This window comes from Liolophura sinensis, chromosome 1, assembly GCF_032854445.1.
Source record: "Liolophura sinensis isolate JHLJ2023 chromosome 1, CUHK_Ljap_v2, whole genome shotgun sequence".
In the NCBI taxonomy this organism is placed as follows: domain Eukaryota; kingdom Metazoa; phylum Mollusca; class Polyplacophora; order Chitonida; family Chitonidae; genus Liolophura; species Liolophura sinensis.
Window position 1 is genome coordinate 72,516,977 of NC_088295.1, and position 12,287 is coordinate 72,529,263.

Consider the following 12,287-nt stretch of genomic DNA (forward strand, 5'->3'; position numbering starts at 1 on the left):
AGTCCCCCATGGCATCAGAAAGCCTTCTAATACAATTAAATTACATCATCCAAATGTGAGCTCATTTAACTCGTCAAAGAATCCAGATTACACTATTATGGCAATTTTTTAATTTGAATCTCATTTAAACGAAGATCGAATTGTTCGTCTTGAGAACGCTCCTTTGAATTTGAAAATTAACGAAGCCATTATCATCATGACAAAGGCAGTCCTTTTTGGACGAGGTGGAGTGTCGTAAATTGACAGAACTAAGCAAAACTGATTTTATCTTGTTTATTTTAGCACGGGATCTAATATCAATCCACTTCTAGTGGAACGTCATTACTTTACTTGTCAAATATATCATAAAGTTGGAACGGAGATATCCTTAGCCCTCAGCGAGCCGACTTTCAGTGAGTCCTATACACGTTCGAGACGAAGAAAACCTTGTTTGGCTGTCAAAGCGATCGCTCGATACAACGGCCATTCTTCTGTGCTGCAATGATGGGTTTTCTGCGAGTAAATTTATTACAGAGCGGCAGGATATGAAAATATACAGGGTCAGTAACCCTAACATTAAGCCCAATATATGAAGGTTACTGACCCCATATATTGTCGTATCTTGTCACTGAGTAACCATGTATTAAAATAATACTATCATCGCTTGGGAAGGATACCGTACGGTTCGTTCACGTCGTTGGTGCAGGAAGTAATTTTTCCACAACAGTATTTGTTACGTAATAAAAGAATTATGATATATATGTGTGTATATATGTTTGAGGTTTTACGTCGTATTTAACAATTTTTCAGTCATATGACGACGAAGGTCATTAGGTGTGTGCACATATACTGTGTCGTCTTGTGGCAGGGCGAGTCGATGCCGCCACTAAAGTATCATGTCGAAGACGTCATGCAGACATGTCACATTATACTGACACCGGGTCAACCAGTCATGTTTCTTCGCTTTAACCTCTCCTTACTGAGCGTCAAGCGAGTCAGCAACAAGTACCATGTTTTAAGTCTTGGGTATGACCCTAACTGGATTTGATCAAAGGTCGCCCGACATCCAGGCGGACGTTATATCCATTAAGTCAACGAAGCGGTCCTAATAACAGTACGTGCTGATCGTTTCTTTGATTTGAGCTTAACACCGTGGTTAGGAATTTTTGTCTTGGCAGCTGTCAGGTTTATAGATGGACTAAAACGGGAGTTCTCTTATAAAACCAAACACTTTCACCTGACAAACCTCCTGACTGAAAGCCGCACCCGAAACAGCGAGAGCTAGATTCCAACACGCTTTGGTCAATTGCCTGTCAGTTGCAGCTTTAACCATCTAAACTACGATATTTGTTCCTTTTTTATCCATTTTCCACACGCATGACGCAGGTGGTGTTATATCTTATCATTTCCTTTGACTCATCGTAACCCGACTGTATAACGTCATTGCGATAAATTAACGCTGGAATTGTGTGCCTTGGAGACGTCAATTTGGCCTCTGCCATGTCGGTCTGCCATTTGATTCATACAAAGTATATCCAATATAGTTATATATTTATTTTTAATGAAATATAGAAACATGAAAGATAGGCCTATACTGTTTATTCTGTTTGAATTAACAGAACATGAAAACAGTAAAATGTACACGTAGGTCGGGAAAATGTCCATATTGTATGTCGCCACGATTTATTGTCATTATAGCGTTAATCCCGAATCGCCCATTCATTATATACCGCATGACAACCCCTGACAACGTTGGAAGCCTGATAGTTATCATAGTATCAGAGTTGTTTCCCCTGCATTATAAGCACACAGATGAGAATTTGTTATGAAAAAGGGATTTGCGGTAATGAAGATTTGTTCAATTCACATCGAAAATTATCCATGATGTTTGAATCCATCTGAAACTTAGCATTAAGATTCTGTTCTACAATTCGGTTTCTTGAACAAAAACGGACTAGAATGAAAATCTGTTAATGTTAATATTAATCACAGGGGCTAACCAGCCTTAGTTGGTAGTAGCTGTTAATGTTATTTCTAGTGTAAGTACACTGTTTTGAAATTGGAAACTTCATCATACAAACTTCTGCGAGCGATCACAATTTTTTTCTTGGGCCATCTACTTGTATTGGCATCATATGCTGGATTTAAAAAGCGACCTGACTGGCCAGGAAATTGTGATCTGAGCTGAAACAATCAAGACCCCTTGTGTCAGCAGGTGTTCCGTAAAAGCGTTTAAAGCACATTATTACTATTCATATCTTCTCGTGCGATTAAGTCGTAAACGTTTATAGCCGTTTCTGACAGGACACGCAGTGTTTGTACAATAAACGTATTTGTTCAAATGAATGAATGGAAAATAGAAAATATATATTCGTACAATGTATATGGTGACGCTCTTTCAAATGATCCGATTTTATAGGATGTTTATGTTTGTTCAGTACACATACACAAGCAAACTTTCACAGAGCATGGTATAGTTCAGCTAGAGCTTAGTACAGATTGACTGACAGACAACACTTTTTTTCATTAATAAACTATTATGCACCAATAGGGAGTTTCAAGTTGGAACTCTTTTGTTGTCAAAGGTAAAAACAGTCCTACTGTGTCATGTGCCTTGTGAAAAATGTTAGCCAACCTGTACTGACATTAATTTATTAATCACCTGTTTCACCCAGTTCCAGAAGTATAGATGACACCTCTCTCCTTTATGAACATCTCAAGTTCACAAACGTTCATCTTCTCAATTTTTCTCCATCATTCGTCTAGTCGTTTTCTTCAGATATGTTTCAAAAGAGTCTTGACATTGCGAACAGTCTTCATTCTAGACCACTGACGTCTAATGAATTGTAATTAACAGCACTGCATTTTTTTCCAAATTCAGCTTAAGCCGTGGTGCTAGAGGGTGGGTAACTTTCTGCTGTTTGAACATTTACGTGAACAGTTAGAATAAAAATTCTACTGAGCTACCACACTGTCGTCGCTGAATTTTTGCACCCTGTATATGGAACACGAGAATATGTGACGAAGAGTTTAAAGTGCACGTAGCAATGTGTACACATAATAGTAGTATACGTCAATATATGGCAAGCAGTCAAAAGTGCACGTAGCATTGCGTAAATTTAATTATAGTATACGTGAATATGTGACAAGCAGTCCAAAGTGCACGTAACTTTGCGTGAACATAACTATGCTATATGTGAATATGTGACAAGCATCCCAAAGAGCGCATAGGAATGTGTACACATAACTCTAGTACACGCGAATATGTTTCAAACAAACGTGTGACAAACACATAACTCTACTACACATAAATATGTAAAAAATAGTTCTAAGTGCACATAGCATTGCGAACACATAACTATGCAACACGTGAATATGTGACAAGCATTCCAAAATGCACGTAGCATTATGTAAACTTAATTATAGTATACGTGAATATGTGACAAGCAGTCCAAAGTGCACGTAACTTTGCGTGAACATAACTATGCTATATGTGAATATGTGACAAGCATCCCAAAGTGCGCATAGGAATGTGTACACATAACTATAGTACACGCGAATATGTTTCAAACAAACATGTGACAAGCAGTCTGAAGTGCACGTAGCATTGCGTACATACAACTATAGTACACCCTAATATCTAAAAACAGTACGAAGTGCGCGGTACTATTGCATACACATAACAATTACCTCAATCTAATAACTAAAGTAAGCGCCATTTCGATATAGTTACGTGCTTGTAACGCTATGGATTTCGTGAAACTGAGACAGGAGAGAAATGAACCTCTCAGATATACTATCTTTAATATTTTTATGTGATTTTTTTAAAGAATTCAATAATGATTTTTGGACATGCTTTTTAACTGACTACTATACATGCTATATTCGTTATTTAGTTACCAGCTTTCGTTGTCTGTTATCCGCTGCTAAATATAGAGCCAAACACAATTTCTTGACTGTCTCCAGATTTATTTATTTATTTATTTATTTGATTGGTGTTTTACGCCGTACTCAAGAATATTTCTCTTATACGACGGCGGCCAGCATTATGGTGGGTGGAAACCAGGCAGAGCCCGGGGGAAACCCAAGACCATCCGCAGGTTGCTGGCAGACGTCCCACGTACGGCCGGAGAGGAAGCCAGCATGAGCTGGACTTGAATTCACAGCGACCGCATTGGTGAGAGGCTCCTGGGTCATTACGCTGCGCTAGCGGGCTAACCAACCAAGCCACAGAGGCCCCTGACTGTCTCAATATAAGACTTCACCTAGCATCATTTTGCACACACACATTAAAGGTAAGTCGAAATAAGAAAAATAAAGCAGCTTAGGCCATTAAGCGCAATGATTATATTTCACTGGTGATTGAAGTCTTATGTTAAACTGTCTATTCGCCTACAGTCTTGTCATTTTTTTGACTGACATATTTTCTGTTATAGTACTCCGGTAGCTTATATACAGTCTTGTGCACAGCCGTGTTTATTAGGGAATTAACGGTCAATTCACTTTATTATACTCGGTGTGCCTGAAGTAACATGGGATTAGACAGAAATGTCAGTAGCCTGTCAATGAAGGGCCTCAAGGCTATCTGTCCATGGACATAAAATGGCCAACTGTTGTAGCCTTGAGCTGAAAGATTTAATTTATCTTCAACTTTTGTTTTTTTTTTCTCACAAAGTATTTAGCCGTGAAACCATATCTTGTTACACAACAGGGAAGCTTAAATTAAGCTTCTCTCCAAAGACTAATGATTCAAAAACGTTCCTATAGCTGTTACATGAAGTCAATTAGATGTCAAGTCTCTTTTTCGGGTTAAATGTAAGGATTTTTCTTAGCATTTCAAACTGATTTGCACACCATTCCCATTGATATTTCCTGTCCAAAAATCAATTTTACTGCTCTTAATTACGACATAAAATAACACAAATTTTTTGGAGGGAGTAGGCTGTGTAATACAGTCTTTGCGCAAAGGGATAGTCCGTTGATATTCCGCTATTTATTTTCACTTTTAAAAGGCTCTTATCCATTAAGGCGTTCAAATTCAGTCGTATCCGTTTTGCATTGAGTTTTAGCTGAAGGCATATCTTTTGTGACACAAAAATATATCCGGGTTGTCTAACTGAGCAACTGAGATTCAAAAAAGCTATTCATCTGCTATTGTTCACCAATGCAAATGAATGATTGAATGCTTGGGGTTTACACTTGTGTGTGTACACTTATTGTGTCTTCTTGTAGCAGGGCGAGCCCATGCCCCAAAGTGCTGCCGCCACTGAAGTACCATGCCAAAGACACCATACATGACACCCAGCCCAGTTACATTATACTGACACCGGGCCAACCAGCCATCTATCCTCGGTCTAACCTTCCCGTGCTGAGCACCAAACGAGGCAGCAACAAATACCATTTTTAAAGCGTTTGGCATGACCCGTTCTTCACCAATACAAAGCAGAGGTCAATTCCACAAAGCCAGATTTGTTTCAAATCAAACCTCAGTCAAACTATGAAATTGGATGTAAACCTGACGTACTGAATTCTGACAATGAAAATGGCATTGACGACTACTTTATTTATTACAGTGCTATAATGCCATATTCAAGAATTGTTCACTCATACGATGACTTGTAGAATTCTTCAGTTTAATGGGCGGATGAAACCTGTGGTGCCTTGGGTAAACAACCCACCTTTGGCACTTTACTTTCGAACTTTCCCACGTTCGATGTACAGCTATATACTATATATTTGCCTCTAACGAACGATAGACTACGCAAATGTTAACCCGAGTCTCCTCGACGGGTTAATGCCATCAAATCCGCACGAAGAGTAAGGCTCATAAATACTCTGCTCTAAAGATAATATTACATTTTGTTGCTATGCTCCATTCCAGTTCCTCGCCATTGAACATCTTGCGCATCATAACTCAATTACTTAGTCGCGAAACTTCAAACGGACGTCATCAGATACAGTGGGTATGTTGGATAATGTGTTATTGTAGAATACGCTCTTGTGTAAGCAAACCTTACCACTCTTCATCCGGATTGCGTGTTCCGACATGGAACACAGTCCGGTCGATACACCACTTATTGTCGGAGAAAACAAATTAGTGAGGGCAAAAGAAGTTAACCTGCAATCACCATTATTCACTCCATTGGATCTCCGTGGGGAAGGGATTATTTTTACGAACTGTTTAATTACGTGATATGATCATCGGTTCAGTCGGTCATTTGCTGTTGTTATAGCGGTGTATCTTGTGGTTACAACAGATTTGCTCACTGGAGTCCCAACTACAACAGTTTTTCACAATTCTTCACGTGTGAGTTTTTCTCGCGTCCCATCAACATCATCCGGTACTCCACACGGGCTTCAGACTTTTTCCCTTATTTATCTGAGAATAATAGATTCAGCGTCACTTTGCTACAAAAATCTCCACACCCAGGAACTTCCTGATTTGTTGATTAAGCCACTTAACTAAACTGATAAGGCATTTAAAAATTACTGAAGCAAAAAAGGAAGGATTGAAATGATTTGTATGTTGTATATCCTTCAATCTTTCTGTTTTTCAAGTATACATGATGACTTCCTCTCAGGTCGTAAAAGGTGAGGTGTTGGTATTCCCCCGGGATATGTTGTATTTTATGCTTGCCTACTGAACTGTTACACGCTTGCAACGACTTGAGTCATGCGTTGTAACGAGACTTTAAACTGGCGGGTCAGACTAACAGCTGACACTAACCTATCACCATGTGATTTGTGGTATTTCCTGAGGCCTGGTCCCTTTGCATTGTTTTAATGTGATTTTATGTTAAATGTGATGACAACACAGCATTTTGAGTAATTATAGACGAGTGGCGTCTAATAAATTGCAATTAATATCACTGCATTTTTTTACGTAATTCTGCTTAAGCTATGGTCCTAGATGGTGTGTAATTTGCTACAATTTATGCATTTACATGAACATAATAAAGCCCTAACTGAAGTAAATTGATAAGAAGTCGTGTTTCACCGGTTAGTTGTGACCATTTGCCAGCTATCACACTTTCGTCAGTGCTCTGTTTTTTCTCTCTATGCTATACGTCTTGATTACATCATGTAGGACATGTTGTTTTTCCATCATCGCATATCCGGATGCTAGCTGCACATCAGCTTAATGTAATATACTTTCATAGTCTTATTCGTTTGCCATATTTCGATTTCAGGAAACTTGAATGCCTGCTACTTTTTACTCTCAAAACCAGACGAGTCTGTCATGGTAACAAATGTAGTACACAGGTCAATATGATGTGAAAAAACATTACATAAATGCATTCCTCTACCAAACTTTTCCAATTATTTGAAAATGTATACCATGTCTAGTTGACAAGTTACGTGTTTTTACTCAAGTCCTGATGTTCTATATTCACCATATCATTTTCTCCGAATTATTATCACCCTGTAAGTTTCTCTAATGTGTATGCACATTTTTTTGCGTTAATACGTGAAATATTAGCAAGGTAAGTTATATCACCTCAGATAGGTACCACTGTAGATAGGGAGCATATCAAAATGCGTTAGTGTCGATCCAACAAGGGAAAAGTATCTGCAGCCATTTTGGTGAATATTTACGGACTCGATAAGTTAAGTCGAGTAGCAGACAAATTTACACAAAAGCCATTTGAATGGGGTCTTTGATTGTGATTAGTAGTTAAGAAGTACATCGAGAAGGAGGCGATGGAAGAACAAAAGTTTAAAGACCCTGAAAGTACCTATGACCAATTCCACAAATTCAGATTTAAATAAAAACTGAGAGCTCGTCATGCATGATGCTTAATTTTGGGTGATGAAAGTTGAAACTTTCACACTTGACACATTTCACCACTACAGCGTCGCATCGCAAATTTTTACTTAAGTCTCCAGGGGCCGATTCCACAAAGACGTTTGTGGCTTAAGTCAAAATTTAAAACCTCTTCTCGCTTTTTAGTGCTGGAAATTTAGACATATTTGCCTTAAGGTAACATAAGTAAAGTGGACAAAATTTTAATTTCGAAAGCCGAGAAAAAAGCTTTAGAATCACATTTTAAATTTTGATTTTGAAGTCGGAAATAGCTTTGTGGAATGGGCCCAAGACTGTTAAGCAAGTCAGCAAAGAGTTTACCTCAAATCGCTTCTGCAATGTACTAAATTGACAACTATCATTTAGTTGGTAAATCTATTTACCCAAAGTAACGCAATAACTCCGTTTGCCGTTCACAATTTAAGTAAAAGCCTTCTGAGTGAAAGAACTATTGAACAGTTCAAAGAGTAGAAAAGCTGGTGCACTTAATTACATGCTTAACAGAAAAGTATCAATCTAGAGGAGTAGTAGATGATGAGTTTACTTAAAACTTACCAGAACCCAGGGCAATAAACACAGGAAATACGTGTTAGAACGCCTATGGCATCCATTATCCATTATGCCTACAGCGTAAACGATTAGTAGATTGGAACAGGTCAATCCGAAATCTCTAAGGACATTTGCACTTTATAGAGAGCCGTCCTCGACTATTTGAAACAAGGGACAACGTGGATAGGGCAACGTATATGTATACAGTTGCCATGGCTTGTTTGAGCCAATCATTAATACCCTCTTTTGTCAAGTGTGAAGGCTATTTATGGAGGTGTAAATAAGGCGCGAACATAACCCAGGTGGGGTAGACACTGAATAAGATTTTACCATCGCAAGAGATGAAAAATAAAGTTTTTCGCAAGCCTTCAAATAAGAAATTTTTCATGTTTTTTATCACCTCCTGTTCCTTGCAAAGAACCAGGCAACCAGTGAATAACCATGTGCGAACGTCCCTTCTCAGTCCATTGCTTTAGCGGAATTTTGCTTCCACATAAACGTTGTGGGCTGTCTTACTCCAGCTTCAGATCCCTTTCTTCAGCTTTTTTAAAAATCTCACTGATATATTAAGAATTGGTTATGACATGTATATATTGATTTTACATTTCTAATTTGAAATTGCATTTTTGCATTTCGCACTGAAATATCGACTTTGTCTGAAAGCTGATGACTACTTTTTTATTCTAAATATTTCTTCCGAATAAGTTGGTGCCCTTAGTTGTTTAGAACTGGATCCTTGAATTAGAGGCGTGGGACGCCTTTTTCGGTTTGACTTACATACATGTAGCATGTGGAATATCATATTTGTCGCTTTTAAATTGCAAATGAGTAAATTGCATTGAGTGTCTTTTCCTGCTCAATGGCCGGTAAGACCTGTGTTGTCTTGCATTACATGAGACCATGTATCCCACATAGCTTCATGGAAAAGACGGATATAAATATGACTCCACAGCTTGGACCTGGATAACTGGAGTCGGCAAATCTTGCCCTGAAGGACGAGAAGTTCGAAAAACAAAATATGTTCTCATTGGCTATAATTTGGTCGCATTATTCAAGCGTTTCCTTAAGAAATATTATGCTGTTTTTATCATAAATATACTAATGGAAAAAAGTAATTGTGCATCACAGGAAATGGGACAAAACAAAAGATGTTTGAAAAGTTATAAACCTAACCGTCAATAAATATTTAGCCAAGCATTTTTCATGAAATGTCATGTCACGTATCGCGCGTGGCACGTGCACTTCGTGTATAATGACATGACTCACATTCTGCATGATGTTTGACACATGAAGTTCACACACCTGATTTCGAAAATTGAAGAACTGTTGATTATTCTTTAGCCTCTAAATGTTGTGGAAAACACGTTAACTTCAACATCAACTGTACGTACAACATGCCACGGCTTACAGAAAATCAGCGTCTCCGCGCCGTGGGTATGCTGGAGACTGGAATGGCCCAGAATGAAGTTGCCAGACATTTTGGTGTCCATCGAAACACGATATCCTCTCTATGGCGACGTTTTCAACAGAATGGGAACACGAGAGATTTGCCCCGGTCCGGCCGTCCACGTGTGACGTCACGTCAGCAAGACAACCATATTCGGCTGACCCATCTAAGGAATCGATTCCAGAGTTCCAGTTTGACTGCTCGGACCATTCCTGGCTTACGCCCAATCAGCTCTAGGACTGTACGGAACCGACTGCGGGAGCGCAACATCCGACCCAGACGTCCTGCCATACGTTCGATTTTGCTCCAACATCACTGACAGGCACGTCTTGTCGAGCAGACAACATCTACGGTACAGGAGACAAAATTGGGATGGTGTTCTGTTCACTGACGAGTCGAGATTTCATCTGGACGGCTCAGATGGCAGGGCAAGGGTGAGCAGACGTCCTAGTGAACAGTATGCTGACGCGTGCGTTGTTCAACGTCGAGCGTTTGGTGGCGGCAGCGTTATGGTATGGGGAGGCATCACATCTCATGGGCGGACCCAACTTGTCATTGTGAATGGCAATCTGACAGGCCTGCGATACAGGGGCGAGATCATTCTGCCTCATGTGCAAGCGTTCATTCAAGGACATGGACGTAACATCACACTTCAGCAAGATAATGCCCGTCCACATGTCGCTCGTGTTGTGACGGATTTCTTGAGACAGCACAACATCCCGGTACTCCCTTGGCCAGCAGTTTCTCCTGACCTGTCCCCTATCGAGCACGGATGGGATGAAATAAAACGGCGATTACGTCAGGGCCCGAATCAGCCATTGACGTTAGCTGATTTGGGACAAATGTTGCTTCAGACATGGAACAACATTCCCCAAGCTTTCTTCACTCTCTTAGTGTCGTCTATGCGTCGTCGTTGTCAAGCCCGCATCAACGCCAATGGTGGATACACACGATATTGAGTTTGTGAACTGACTTTTGACACCACATCTCTTCGAATGCGTGCCATGATGCCTAGTGTCAAATCATAAAGATTTCGAGATTATCCTGTCAACAGTTAAACAGTGATTAAACAGAATACCAAATATCATATTCTTATCTTAATTCATTAGAACATGGCATAACTGCAGATGATGCACAGTTACTTTTTTCCAGTACTATACATTCACGTACGGGTTTACGTGGGTTGATTTATGCATCGTGCGAGGTCTGTCAGCGATCGCTACTGTAAGACTTCAGCCTTTCCTCTGTATAATCTTCTGCTTTGTAGGAGCTGCTTTTCTGAACTGGGAGCTTGTCAGTATGTAATGATAACATTCGCCCACAATAGGGAAAAGTATTTTTTATAATAAAAAGGTCATTCATATTACATGTATTTATGCCTGGTTTTTCGTCTGCTTGTGAGTTATACTGACATTTAATCATTCTTGGAATCCCCTCAATGTCACGGAGGACAGCGGAGTACCGTTATGAAGGGTATACACCTTTGTTTTGATCATAAGGAATGAAGAAACGCTTTGATCAGTTGTATCGATCCAGACGCTCAACTTCGATCATAAGCAAATACACGGAAGAAAGAAACATGATCTAGTACCAACAAAAAGATTATTTTATTGCTCTCACTTTTATTGTTTTCCAGGTTTCTGAAGAGCAGGAAAACAGTTATAGCAGACGGAAAAACTTGCTCACCTGAAGCTGTCTACCATTAGTGTAAGTGTACTGTATATCAATCCAAGACAACGTCCTGGATAATTTTACTCCATTGATCCCAAGATTTCAGACCAAGTGATATTCCTGCGTCACATATTCCCAGACGCCATGAAATAGCAGTAATATTTCTGTACTTGGCATGGTGATTAATCAATGACTGAAAATGGACAGCCATTGATTTCAACCGATAACTCTTTCCGCGTGCACTTTTCTGCATATGCTTTTATACCTCTCCCGGTCATGTTCCACTCGCTTCATTTTTCTGAGTCTGACTAAATACGTCTTCTCCTATCCAGTCGTGTGACAAATAACATGTCAGATCTGATCCTCCACCGCACGATCCACAAACCTCACCCCCTCGATTCCACAGGAGACGTTTGATCAATCATCTTTTATCCGTATTCGTCCTACTTAAGCGAAGCCTCAATATAAGGTTAATTGGCAGAAAAGGTTTTTCGTCTTCGAAAAAATACGAGATGTAAGAGAATATATAATATGATAGAGCCTGTTGGCTTTTGCACTCCAAGACTGTTGTTCAGAAAAATGGCCAGTGTCTTGTTCTTTATTGGGATGTCCACCTTCGCCATCCGTTAATCGGATTTCAACTGGCGCTTTATTGCCAATGTATTCAGTATTTTTTGGTTGATCTTTAAAACCAAGAATATTTCAGTGAAGGTCAGTTTTACGACCGGAGGAAACCGGAGTGCCCGGCGCCATTGAAGGACGTTTCTACATGTGATCCACATATTTCGACCAGCAGAGCAATCTCCGTTTGTACGTCATGCTGATTCAAGGCAAATA